General features: G+C 41.7%; 1 non-coding gene across 1 annotated transcript; it reads left to right on the plus strand.

Annotated features, from left to right (window-relative positions):
* Positions 1-2110: 2110 nt before the first annotated feature.
* On the plus strand, positions 2111-2214 carry LOC112804209 (small nucleolar RNA R71). Its single transcript, XR_003202827.1, has one exon. It is a non-coding gene; the product is annotated as a small nucleolar RNA R71 (small nucleolar RNA).
* The last annotated feature ends 12606 nt before the right edge of the window (positions 2215-14820 follow it).

Raw genomic sequence — 14820 nt, forward strand, 5'->3', positions numbered from 1 at the left:
GACTCTATAACAACAAAAATAAATTATTCCTAATCTAAGAAATAAAATAAGCCTTCAATTGTTCAAACTCAACAATCCCCGGCAACGGCGCCAAAAACTTGGTGCACGAATTTGTGATTCGCACAACTGACCAGCAAGTGCACTGGGTCGTCCAAGTAATACCTTACGTGAGTAAGGGTCGATCCCACGGAGATTATTGGTTTGAAGCAATCAATGTTTATTTTATTTGTCTTAGTCAGGATACCAATAGGATTCTTTAGCCTCGTATTTTAATAAGGAAAAGGGCATAAAATTAATAATTATTACTTTAATAATGAAGAATAAAAGCGTTACTTGTTGTGCAGTAATGGGGAATATGTTGGAGTTTTGGAGATGCTTTGTCCTTTGACTTCAACTCTTCCTTGAAATCCTTCAATACACGCAAGGCTCCTTCCATGGCAAGCTCTATGTAGGGTGTCACCGTTGTCAGTGGCTACTTCCCATCCTCTCAGTGAAAACGTTCCTATGCTCTGTCACAGCACAGCTAATCATCTGTCGGTTCTCAATCAGGTTGGAATAGAATCCATTGATTCTTTTGCGTCTGTCACTAACGCGCAGCCTTCAGGAGTTTGAAGCTCGTCACAGTCATTCAATCCCAGAATCCTACTCGGAATACCACAGACAAGGTTTAGACTTTCCGAATTCTCATGAATGCCGCCATCAATCCGGCTTATACCACGAAGATTTTGGTTAAGGAATCTAAGAGATATTCATTCAATCTGATGTAGAACGGAGGTGGTTGTCAGGCACACGTTCATGGATTGAGGAAGGTGATGAGTGTCACGGATCATCACCTCCTCCATAATTAAGCGCGAATGAACATCTTAGATAAGAACAAGCGTGTTTGAATGGAAAACAAAGGAATTGTATTAAATCATCGAGACGCTGCAGAGCTCCTCACCCCCAACAATGGAGTTTAGAGACTCATGCCGTCAAAAAGTATGTAATTCAGATCTGAAAATGTCATGAGGTACAAGATAAGTCTCTAAAAGTTGTTTAAATAGTAAACTAGTAACCTAGGTTTACAGAATATGAGTAAACTAAGATAATTGGTGCAGAAATCCACTTCTGGGGCCCACTTGGTGTGTGCTGGGGCTGAGACTAAAGCTATCCACGAGTTGAGGCCTTTCTTGGAGTTGAACTCCAGGTTGTAACGTGTTTTGGGCGTTCAACTCCGGATCATGACGTTTTTCTGGCGTTTAACTCCAGACAGCAGCATGTACTTGGCGTTCAACGCCAAGTTACGTCATCTATCTTCGCACAAAGTATGGACTATTATATATTGCTGGAAAGCCCTGGATGTCTAATTTCTAACGCCGTTGAGAGCGCACCAATTGGACTCCTGTAGATCCAGAAAATCTATTTCGAGTGCAGGGAGGTCAGGATCCAACAGCATCAGCAGTCCTTTTTCAGCCTAACTCAGATTTTTGCTCAGCTCCCTCAATTTCAGCCAGAAATTACCTGAAATCACAGAAAAACACACAAACTCATAGTAAAGTCTAGAAATATGATTTTTGCCTAAAAACTAATGAAAACATCCCTAAAAGTAGCTCAAACTTACTAAAAACTATCTAAAAACAATGTCAAAAAGCGTATAAATTATCCGCTCATCAGTTGGGTTTGCTGGTTTCCCCACCCAAAGTTTGGGTGGTTTTTCCATCCTGGGTTGTAAGTGTTGGAATGTGGATCATATGATTGCCTTTGTTGGTTTCCCATATAGTTGGCCTCTTCCCAATCATTTCCTTCAATGCTTACTTCCTCTTGATCTTGTGTGTGTATTGCAGCCACTTGCTTTGTGTCTAATTTCCTGGTGAGCTCTGCTAGTTGCTTGGCAAACACCTTGTTTTGGGCTAGAATTGTATCAACATGGTTCAGCTCCATGACTCCTTTAGTGTTGTGCCTCTCTGAAGCATAGTAGTACTCATTCTTAGCCACTGTCTCAATCACTTCAATGGCTTCTTCCACAGTCTTTTTCCTGTTCAATGAACCTCCTGATGAATGGTCTACAGCCTTCCTTGATTCATAAGAAAGTCCATCATAGAAAATATGCAATTGCACCCAGTCTCGGAACATGTCTGGTGGGCATTTCCTTGTCAATTCTTTGAACCTCTCCCATGCCTCGTAGAGGGTCTCACCATCCTGTTGTCTAAAAGTCTGAACCTCAGATCGAAGCCTATTGACCTTTTGTGGAGGGTAGAAACGTGCCAGAAACTTGCTTTCCACCTCATCCCAGGTTGTTAGGCTCCCCCTTGGGAATGATTCCAGCCACTTAGCTGCCTTGTCCCTAAGTGAAAATGGGAACAAGAGCAGTTTGTAGGCATCTTCCTGGACTCCATTGGACTTCACAGTATCGCAAATTCTCAGGAATTTTGTGAGATGTTGGTTTGGGTCTTCATTAGCACTCCCACCAAATGAACAATGATCCTCCACCAGTGATATTAGCTGTGGTTTGAGTTCAAAATTGTTGGATTCCCAGAGGTTGGGTTTATGTATGAACCAAGAACTCTCTCTCAGGAATGGCATTGTTTCCATCAGCCCTCTCATGGTTGTGAACTTCTCTATCCATGTTGAGATCTAGAGCTTCCTCAAAATTGTCCTCAGATTCTCCTTCAGATTCTTCTTCCCTCAGTACTCTCTTCCCTCTTGCTTCCCTTCTAAGTCTATGAAGGGTCCTCTCTGGTTCGGTATATGGAGGAGTTGATGTCTCTCCTCTCCTACCTGTCATACAAGAACACACCACAAGCAACAAACAAGTTGAATACTCTTGGTTAATGGAAGAGTATGGTTAGAGCAGTTGAGGAATTAATTCAAATAGTTAGTGGGTCAGTGAGTTAGTTGCTTGAAATGAAAGGCATAAGAAAGAAAAAGCAAATAACAGAGTGCAGAAATTAAATTCAACAAGTAACTTGGACTAAATTAACAAAACAAGAAAAATGCTCAATCTAGTTAACTTCCAATTTGAGAATTGTCAATCGAAAACCAATCCCCGGCAACGGCGCCATAAACTTGATCTAGCCATAAACTTGATAGCTACGATTTAGGAAATTGCACAATCGGCAAAATTCCTTCCGGCAAGTGCACCGGTTATCGTCAAGTAAAAACTCACAATAGAGTGAGGTCGAATCCCACAAGGATTGGTTGAATGAGCAATTCGGATTAGAAGTTTGTTCTAGTTGAGCGGAATCAAGATTTAGATGAGAATTGCGGAATCTTAAATTGCATGAATTAAAGAGCGAGAAGTTAAATTGCTGAAATTAAAAGGGATGGGGGTGATTGCATGAATTTAATGGCAGAATGTAAAGAGAAAGTGTAGATCAGAAATGGGGAGTTCATTGGGTGTTAGGAGATATTGAGATCTCCGAATCAAAACATTTTTATCCCTTCCTCAACCAATGCATTCATTGAATTTTGCTTGGCAATCTTATATGATTGGATCCCAATCCCTTGGCTCACCAATTCTCTCTAAAAACAAACAAATTCCCAATTCCTTGGTTTAAATGTTCATAAGAAGAGATGATGCTCGATCACTGATTATACCACATAGTTTCATGAACCACAATTTGGTAGGATTACATGTCACAATATCCATCCAAACCCCAATCCAATTCACTGTGAGAAAGCTTCTCTAGCATGAATCCTCCATTCCTTTCCCAAGGTTCCGAAGGATTCCAATTATGGATAGTTTCTTTCCCAAGACAACTACCCAATGGAATTAAACCGAGAAGCTTTCTAACAAAATTCAAGAGAAAAGATTGAAGAAGAAGATAAAAACTATTATTGATTCATTGAATTACAATAGAGCTCCCTAACCCAATGAAAGGGGTTTAGTGATTCATAGCTCAGAATTCAATTACAGAAAAATTGATGAAAAATTCTCAAGTGTCAAAAAGTGCTAACTAACTTCAATTCTATCCTATTTATACACTTTCTAAATTGAGCTTCTGTTGTGTTTCTTGGGCTTTGAGGCCTTTCCTTGATTTCCTTTTGCTTTGGGTTTATGGTCCATAATCCTGATGAGGTTGTGATCCAATTCTGTAACATTCATTGAGCAAACTTAGTGATAAACAAGTAATGACACAAGACTCAACAATTTGAAGTTCCAGACTCATCAATTCTTCAGGCCCAATCCCATAAACCATGATATTCAATTGGGTTTCATACCATAATACGTTTAAGTTAATGTTTGTGCTCAATGCTAACTTAAACTTCAATATATTTGGCCCAGAAACCCTTTCAAAGAGTGGCGTTTAAGTTGAAGTTTAAGTTTCAGTTTAAGGTTAAACTGAAACTTAAACGTGGAATTGAAAGAAAGCAACCCAGGAGGGTAATTAATCGAACACGTTTAAGCTTCAGTTTAAGGTTAAACTGAAGCTTAAACGTGGAAATGAAGATTGCAACCCTGGAGGCAATTCTGGTCGAACACGTTTAAGCTCCAGTTTAAGGTTAAACTGGAGCTTAAACGTGGAAATGAGAAGGCAACCCTAGAGGAGCAAAAACGCCGAACACGTTTAAGCTCCAGTTTGACCTTAAACTGGAGCTTAAACGTGGGAATGAAGAAGGTAGCCCAGGAGTGAATGTCGAACACGTTTAAGCTCCAGTTTGAGGTCAAACTGGAGCTTAAACGTGGAAATGGCTTCCTGGTGCATAATGTGGTTCGAACACGTTTAACCTCCAGTTTAAGGTTAAACTGGAGGTTAAACGTGGAAATGCTCCCTTGGTGCCATTCTCATTCTGGCGTTTAACCTTCAGTTTAAGGTTAAACTGGAGGTTAAACGCCAGTTTCCTCTTTTCTCAGCTTTCTTGATTCTGGCGTTTAACCTTCAGTTTAACCTTAAACTGAAGGTTAAACGCCACTTTCAGCTTTGGTGCATTTCTTATTCTGGCGTTTAACTTCCAGTTTAAGGTTAAACTGGAGGTTAAACGCCACTTTCAGCATTATATGGCTTGGTAGTTTAAGTTCCAGTTTAAGCTTAAACTGGAACTTAAACTCCACATGTGATTTTCAAGCTTCCTTTATTGATTTTGTTGCTTCCTTGCCTAGCCTCTTCTTCCCTGAAATCATCCACACAATTGCATCAAAGTCTTGCAAAATTTCATGAGAAATCTTCCATTCATAGCATTCAAGTAATATAACTAAAAACTCATGGAATTTGCATCAAAATTACACTGTTTGGATGATTCATTACTTTGTTGTTCATTTAACCATTCTTGGTTACTTTAAGCTCAAGAAAATGCATAAAACAACCAAAACTAACAGAATATTGCTAGTGAAACTAGCCTAAGATGCCTTGGCATCACCAGGTGCGCACACACGTGATTGTCCTGGGCCCCAAGCATGGGACTGGCGCAGAGTAGGCTTAACTCTCTGGAAAATGTATGGAGGGTCGCTGTTGTCGATCCATGCGTCCGCGCACGGTGCGCGTCCGCGTGGATGATCGACAATTGCTTCAAGGACGCGCGCCAGGTGCGCGCACGCGCAGAAGGGTGCCATTTCCAAAATTTTGTATGTTTTTGCACCACCTATGGCATTCCAACCCTCTAAACAGCCACTTAAGCACCATAGAAGGATGTTTTAACTCGATACTACCAAATGACTCAACAAATGAAGTAAAATTAGAATTGAAATCTAACTACAACTACTTCTATTACCTAGCTACCAATCATGAAGTCAAGTGTTAAGCAAGTGTCAATCAAGGAATGATGCAATGGTTATGTACAAAGGAAGATCTTACCATGGTGGGGTGTCTCCCACCTAGCCCTTTTGTTTACCGTCCTTAAGTTGGACTTCCACTAGCTCAAAGTTCTTGTTCAAGAGAGGCATCCCTCAAGAGGAATACTTCAAATTCCTTGGAGTTCCTTCTTTGCTCACCATGGTACAATTTGAGACGGTGCCCATTTACCTTGAAAATGTCCGGACTTGATGGGTGGCGCAAGTGGTAGACCCCATACGGTTCTACTTTCTCCACTTGGTAGGGTCCATCCCACCTTGGTCTAAGTTTTCCGGGTAGTAATCTCAACCTTGAGTTGTAAAGAAGGACTAGCTCACCGGGTCGGAATTCCCTTCTCCTAATGTTCTTGTCATGGATGGCTTTCATCTTTTCCTTGTAAAGTCTAGAGTTGTCATAAGCTTCCAATCTTAAGCATTCCAATTCTGCTAATTGAAGCTTTCTCTCTACTCCGGCTCTACCCAAGCTCATATTACATTCCTTTATTGCCCAATAAGCTTTGTGTTCGATTTCTACCGGTAAGTGGCATGCTTTACCATATACAAGCCTAAAGGGGCTCATGCCAATGGGTGTTTTGTAAGCCATTCGATATGCCCATAGTGCGTCGGAGAGTTTAGCGCTCCAATCCTTCCGATTCGGCTTTACAACCCTTTCCAACACATGTTTGATTTCCCGGTTAGAAACCTCAGCTTGGCCGTTTTGTCTGAGGGTGGTAGGCCGTGGCGACTTTGTGTATGATGCCATACTTTCTCATGAGGCCGTCCATTTTTTTGTTGCAAAAGTGGGATCCTTGGTCACTTATGATTGCTCTTGGGGAGCCAAAGCGACAAATAATATTGTTCCTCACAAAAGAATAAACAACATGAGCATCATCCATTCGGGTGGGGATTGCCTCCACCCATTTTGACACATAATCGACGGCTAACAAGATGTAGAGAAAGCCGTTGGAATTTGGAAATGGTCCCATGAAGTCGATTCCCCATTCATCAAAGATTTCACAAAAAAACATATTTTGTTGGGGGATTTCGTCCTTCTTAGAAGTATTTCCAACCCGAATGCATTGGGGGCAAGATTTGCAATAGAGAGAAGAATCTTTGAGAAGTGTTGGCCACCAAAATCCGCAATCAAGGACCTTTCTTGCCGTTCTTTGGGGGCCATAGTGGCCACCTCCTTCGGAAGCATGGCAAGCGTCCAAGATTGCTTAGAATTCGGTTTGAGGTATGCACCATCGCACTATTTGGTCCGCTCCACACCTCCACAAATAAGGATCGTTCCAAACATAGTATTTGGATTCGCTTTTCAGCTTATCATTTTGATGTTTGCTGAGATTGGGAGGGAGGGTGCGTGAAACCAAGTAGTTTGCTATTGGGGCATACTAAGGAACTACTTCCGAGATTGCGTGCAAACCATCTAGAGGAAAGGAGTCATTGATAGGAGTGGTGTCGCCTTTTGTGTGTTCGAGGCGACTTAGATGGTCTGCCATTAAGTTTTGGGAACCACTCCTATCTTTGATTTCCAAGTCAAATTCTTGCAACAAAAGCACCCAACGAATTAATCTCGGTTTTGATTCCTTTTTGGCCAATAAGTACTTTAGTACCGCGTGATCCGAGTACACTACAACATTGGAACCAAGTACATAGGCTCGAAACTTGTCCAAAGCAAAAACAATGGCTAGGAGTTCCTTTTCGGTTGTAGTGTAATTGGATTGGGCACCGTCTAGTGTTTTGGAAGCATAAGCTATGACGTAGGGAATCTTACCTTCGCGTTGTGCTAACACGGCTCCTATCGCATAATTTGAGGCATCGCACATGATTTCAAATGGTTGAGTCCAATTTGGTCCTCGCACAATAGGGGCTTGTGTCAATGCTACTTTAAGTTTGTCATATGCTTCCATACATTCCTTGCTTAGCTCAAATTTAGTGTCCTTTTGTAGTAGTCGGGAGAGCGGTAAAGCTACCTTGCTAATGTCTTTGATGAATCTCCGGTAGAATCCTACATGTCCAAGAAAAGAACGAACTTCCCTCTCGGAGGAGGGGTAAGGTAAACTAGATATGACATTTATTTTTGCCGGATCTACGGAGATGCCTTCTTTTGAGACTATATGTCCCAAAACAATGCCTTGTTTGACCATGAAATGACATTTTTTAAAATTTAAAACAAGGTTTGTTTTGGTGCATCTTTCTAAGACTTTTTCAAGGTTACCTAAGCAATGATCAAATGAATCACCGTACACACTAAAGTCGTCCATAAAAACTTCCATACATTGTTCTAGAAAGTCCGCAAATAAGCTCATCATGCATCTTTGAAACGTTGCCGGTGCGTTGCATAGGCCAAATGGCATACGCTTGTAAGCGTATGTTCCAAAGGGGCAAGTAAATGTGGTTTTTTCTTGGTCCTCTAGAGCAATGTGAATTTAGAAGTATCTGGAATAACCATCAAGAAAGCAATAATATGATTTACCGGCTAGTCGATCAAGCATTTGATCAATAAACGGTAGTGGGAAGTGATCTTTTCTTGTGGCCGCATTCAACCTTCGGTAGTCTATGCATACTCTCCAAGAATTTTGCACTCTTGTTGCTATAAGCTCACCGCTTTCATTTTTGATTGTGGTCACCCCGGATTTCTTTGGCACCACTTGGACCGGGCTTACCCACTCGCTATCCGAGATAGGATAGATGATGTCCGCTTCAAGTAGCTTAGTGACTTCTTTTTTCACAACCTCAAGAATGGTTGGATTAAGTCTCCTTTGAGGTTGTCGGACCGGTTTTGCTCCTTCTTCAAGAAATATGTGATGCTCGCATACTTGGGAGCTTATTCCCACTAGATCCGCCAAATTCCACCCGATTGCCCTTTTATTTTTCCTCAATACATCTAGCAATTTTTCTTCTTGTTGAAGAGTTAACTCTTTTGCAATTATCACGGGGAGCTCTTGGGCTTCATTGAGATATGAGTACCTTAGATGGGGTGGTAGTGGCTTCAATTCCATCTTTTTGTCATTCTTTGAAGTTTGAGTTTCCGGATGGTTTGTATGGTGTGTGGTGTTTAAATCGCTTGGACCTTCATTTGTTTCTTCAATCATGTACTTCTCATCTAACTTTGCAAGGTGCACTTCGGCAACCATGTTGTCAATTGGGTCACACCGAAATAGAGAGTGATTCTAGGCTGAAACTTACAACTCTCCCATCTATTTCAAATGAGTAGGTTCCCGAGTAAGCATCTAGCTTAAATCTAGAAGTTCTCAAAAATGGTCTTGCAAGTAGGATAGACGATGCTCTCTCGGTTTCGCTTGATGGCATTTCAAGGACATAGAAGTCAATTGGAAACACCAACCCTTTGATATTCACCAATACGTCTTCCGCAACACCCGTCACGGTTAATATGCTTTTATCCGCTAGGACAAATCTTGCCGTCAACCTTTTTAGTAGTGGCAACTTCAATACCCGGTAGACGGAGAGCGGCATAATGCTAACACATGCTCCGAGGTCACACATACAATCGATAAATTGAACTCCATTGACGGTGCAAGTGACCATACAAGGGCCCAGATCATCACATTTCTCAGGCAATGCTCCCATTAAAGCGAAAATAGAACTCCCCAACGGGATGGTTTCCAATTCAAGAATTCTATCCTTGTTCATGCATAGGTCTTTTAGAAATTTTGCATATCTAGGAACTTGATGGATAGCGTCAAAGAGAAGGATGGTTACCTCAACTTTCTTGAACATTTCTACCATTTTGGGGTCGAGTTCTATGCGCTTCCTAGCTTTCTTCGCAAGTGTTGGGAATGGGAGTGGTTGAGCAATTTCTTCTTCCAAGGTTCTCTTGGCCTTGGGGGTCTCCTTTGTTGGTTGAGCTTCATCCTCAATTATGACTTGTGGTGTCTCCTCTTCCACTATCTCTTCTATATCTTTTCTCTCCTCCTCTTGGGCGATTGTGATAGGGTTTGAGTCCTTTGCTCCCTTCTCCTTTAATTGTGTTCCAGATCTAAGGGTGATGGCATTGATGCCCCCCTTAGGATTTGGTTGAGGTTGGGAGGGAATGATGCTTTGGATTGGGGGTTGAGGAGTGGGATTTGATGGTGTATCCATGCGTGCAAGAAGAGCTTGTAGTGTAGAGGTGAGGCCGGTAAGGCCGGAAGCAAGTGTGTTTTGTAGTTCCTTTTGGCCTTGGATGATGGTCCGGAGTGTTTCATCTTGGTTGGAGGGGGTGGTTGCATATGTGAGTTGAGGGGTTTGTGATTGGTTGGGTGGCGGTCTTTGATGTGGTGGTTGATAAGTTTGGTAATTTCTTTGTGTGTTTTGTTGGTTGTATGGTTGATTTTGTTGGTTGTATGGTGGCCGGTTTTGTGAGAAATTTTGTGAGTTGTTGTACCATCTTTGACCTCCTCCATTGTTGTTGTTTTCCCTATTCCCTTGTTGATGATTGTCTCTCCAATTTTGATTGTGATACCCACTCCCTTGATTGTAGCTTCCTCCTTGATAAGGGTTCCCTTGGTTAGGATTACCGCCTTGGTAGTACCCTTGATTTGGGCGGTCATAGAAATTATGGGTGGCCACCAAAGTGTTGTCTTCTTGAAGGCTTGGGCCCTCATCCGTTATTTAGAGAAGGCAAGGAGCACCGCCAACATTGATGCATTAGAGAAGGACAATCCTCCAAAGGACTCAAACAAGTTTCCTAACCGCTACTGCGAACTTGTCTACCCCATAATAACTGAGAGAAACTATCACCCGGAGCCCCTTCTAGTCCTTCCGACTCACATCGCTCCGATGGCGATGCCCCGCATTGAGCGGAGGCAATGGTGGTTTCTAATGAGACAACCAAAGGAGGCCAACTTATCCTGGGTGGCAGAGTTTTACTCCAACTACCACTCACCCTTTCCCACATCAATTTTTATGCACCGAAAGCATGTTCTGATCACGGAGGAAGCCATCGAAGGAGTGTTGAAGGCCGAGCCATTAGCAGATGGGTGTGACGCCTATCAAGAAGTCTTGTCGGCATGTTGCGAATATGGGTTCAAATGGAATGCAATTCTCTGAGTTATAGCCATACTCGATTCATCTTGGATTCGAGTGAGAATGAGGCTGAGGCCTAAGGGCATCGATGCACGTGCCCTTACTCAAGAAGCCGGGGTATGGGCCCAAATCTTAGCTCACTATGTGCTTCCAAGCACCCATGTGTCATCTATTACCGCCGAGCTTGCCCTATTGGTTTGGTGCAGCCTAACCGAGAAGCCGGTCGACATCCGACATGTCATCCGACAAGCTATGGGGCGTATTCATGCTAAAGTAAACTTGCCCTTTCCCGCTTTGTTACCCGAGTTAGTCGCAGCGGCCGGTGTTCACCGTGAGACCAAGAACCAGAAGGCCATAATCCCGATCGCTGGTGATATTATTTCGACCGGGAGGTGCCTCAAACCACCGGTGGTTACTGAGGACCTTGGCATGGCCGTTCCCGCATGCAACCCTACTACTTCATTCGCACCGCCGAAATCACCCAACCAACGCCTTGAAGACCTTCACAAGAAGTTGGACCGTTATGAACGGCGAAACCAACGCCGATATGCTCACGTAAAGAAACTTCTAAGTATTGTCACCCCACCTATGGAGGAACTAGATATCTCCACGTCCACCGCAACCTCAAGTGGAGTTAGCACTGATGAGGGAGATGAATGACATTCCGGATCCGGGTACCCATTGCGCATCACTCATAACACGGTGGACCGTGCTAAGTTTTAGGTGTGGGAGGTCGGTTGACCGATCTCCGTAGGTAACACCCGAATAAACTTTTGAATCTCTTTGTTAGTTTGGATAGGTTGCATGATTAGGATTCCTTTGACACCAATTGCATGATAAGTCTACTTGGTCGGAGTAATGAGTTCTTCCCTAAAAAATTTTAGGGCAACCCTACCAATTTTGAAAAAACTTTTGATGCCAAGCTTGTTGAAGATTGTACTTTGGAACATGGATTTTGAGTAAAGGACACAAGCAAGTGAGTTTTGAGCCTTATTGCGTGGCTACGTCTTATAGCCACTTATCTTTCTTCTTGTGTGTATTGTTCTCTCTCTATGATTGTGATATTTACTTTGTTAGACTCTATATGTCCATTGTTGTATGTATGAATGCATGTATATGATTGAGGCCATCAATTCACTTAGCCACTACCCAAATGGCCTTACCATATGAACAACCTTTGCAACCAACTTTGAGCCTACGTTTAATCCACTCATTCTTAATTCTAGCACATTACAAGCCAAGAAGCGAAAAACCATGAATGTCCCTATGTGGATCTTTGATTAGCTTAGGCTAGTGTGTGTACACTATTCAAGTGTGGGGAAGCAGGGTGGGATATTGGTTGAGGCAAAAAGAGGTCTTTATTTTTGATGAACGGATAATTTATACGCTTTTTGGCATTATTCTTAGGTAGTTTTTAATAGGATACAGTTACTTTTAGGGATGTTTTCATTAGTTTTTATGCTAAATTTACATTTTTGGACTTTACTATGAGTTTGTGTGTTTTTCTGTGATTTCAGCTATTTTCTGGCTGAAATTGAGGGACCTGAGCAAAACTCTGATAAAAGCCTGACAAAGGACTACTGATGCTGTTGGATTCTGACCTCCCTGCACTCGAAATGGATTTTATGGAGCTACAAAACTTCAAATGGCGCGCTCTCAACGACGTTGAAAAGTAGACATCCAAAGCTTTCCAGAAATATATAATAGTCCATACTTTATTCGAGAATAGACGACGCAAACTGGCACTCAACGCCAGTTCTACGCTGCATTCTGGAGTCAAACGCCAGAAACACGTTACGAACCAGAGTTGAACGCCAAAAACACGTTACAACTTGGCGTTCAACTCCAAAAGAAGCCTCTGCACGTGTAAAGCTCAAGCTCAGCCCAAGCACACACCAAGTGGGCCCTGAAAGTAGATTTCTACATCAATTACTTATTTCTGTAAACCCTAGTAGCTAGTATAGTATAAATGTAACTTTTTACTATTGTATTTGCATATTGGGACGCCTAGTCCTTAGACCAGGTCCTTTTCCCTTATTTTCGAATTCGTATGCCATTTTTGGGGGCTGGCCATTCGGCCATGCCTGGACCTTCACTTATGTATTTTCAACGGTGGAGTTTCTACACACCATAGATTAAGGGTGTGGAGCTTTGCTGTACCTCAAGTTTTAATGCAATTACTACTATTTTCTATTCAATTCAGTTTATTCCTGTTCTAAGATATTTGTTGCACTTCAACATGATGAATGTGATGATCCATGACACTCATCATCATTCTCACCTATGAATGCATGACTGACAACCACTTCCGTTCTACCTTAGACCGAGAGCGTATCTCTTAGATTCCTTAATCCGAATCTTCATGGTAGAAGCTAGAATTGATGGCGGCATTCATGAGAATCCGGAAAGTCTAAACCTTGTCTGTGGTATTCCGAGTAGGATTCCGGGATTGAATGACTGTGATGAGCTTCAAACTCGCGATTGTTGGGCGTGATGACAAACGCAAAAGAATCAAAGGATTCTATTCCGACATGATCGAGAACCAACAGATGATTAGTCGTGCCGTGACAGAGCATTTGGACCTTTTTCACTGAGAGGATGGGATGTAGCCATTGACAACAGTGATGCTCTACATACAGCTTGCCATGGAATGGAGTAAGAAGGATTAGATGAAGGCAGTAGGAAAGCAGAGATTCAGAAGGAGTACAGCATCTTCATATGCCGATCTGAAATTCCCATCGATGATCTATATAAGTATTTCTATCTTTATTTTCTATTTATTTATTATTATTATTCGAAAACTCCATAACCATTTATTATCCGCCTGACTGAGATTTACAAGATGACCATAGCTTGCTTCATACCAACAATCTCCGTGGGATCGACCCTTACTCACGTAAGGTATTACTTGGACGACCCAGTGCACTTGCAAGTTAGTTGTGTGGAGTTGTGACTAAGTGTGATTCACGTTTGAGAGCGCTACCAAATTTTTGGCGCCATTGTTGATGATCACAATTTCGTGCACCAGTTTTGTATTTCTATATTTGGGAATCGGGTACATACTTATGTATTGATCAAAATATTAGACCTTATGCATTGACGTTCTTGTATATAGTTGAAAAAATAGAAAAATAAAAGAAAAAAAAGAAAAGAAAAGAAAGAAAGAAATAAAAAACATAAAAAGAAAAAAATAATAATAATAAAAAGGGGACAAAAATGCCCCAAGGTAAAGTTAATAAAAGTCAATGCATATGTGTTATAAAGCAAAAGAGAATGCACGAGTATGTGAAGAAGTGAGGAATGGGTAGTTAGACTAGTATACAATTGTATAGGATGTTATATAGGCTAGGTAGGAAGCTTAGGTTAATTAAAAGATTCACTTTTTAGTCCACTTAGCCAAATATATAACCCTACCTTAACCCTAACCCAATTACAACCTAGGAAAGACCTCATGATATATGTACGCATGCATCCAACAACTGTTGATTGTTAGAGGAAGAACAAATTTTGGAAGAGCCTGAAATAGGAGAGAATTGAGTGATTAACCCGATACATCGAGTAGATAGAGTGCAAACACTTTCGGTGGGGGTTCGAAGCTCAAGTCCTTCTTCCCGGCTCTCACGAGCGTTCTTCATGCAAGTTGCGCATATCTCACTTTGATGATTAAAATTGGTAGGTTTCATGCATTACCCACCATCTTGCCCTATGTGCTTGAATGTATCCTAAGAAGGTCGATTTGCTTGTGACCAAGTGGATAGTAGCACCCATCTTAGTTGCATTCATGTAAGTAGATTGCATATCATGAATCTCTTGCCTTCGTGATTCTTTGGTCTTTTACTTTTCTCTAAGCATGAGGACATGCTATAATCTAAGTGTGGGGAGGTTGATAAACCCCATTTTTAGGGTTTATCTTGTATAGATTTTGAGGGTTTTATCAATGATCCTACGCACTTATTCATATGAAAATGCATGAATTTGTGTTCCTTTCCCAATTTTGCCTCATGGATGAAAACATTCTTCCTTTGCACTAAATTAGATATATT

This window comes from Arachis hypogaea, chromosome 5, assembly GCF_003086295.3.
Source record: "Arachis hypogaea cultivar Tifrunner chromosome 5, arahy.Tifrunner.gnm2.J5K5, whole genome shotgun sequence".
Lineage (NCBI taxonomy): Eukaryota > Viridiplantae > Streptophyta > Magnoliopsida > Fabales > Fabaceae > Arachis > Arachis hypogaea.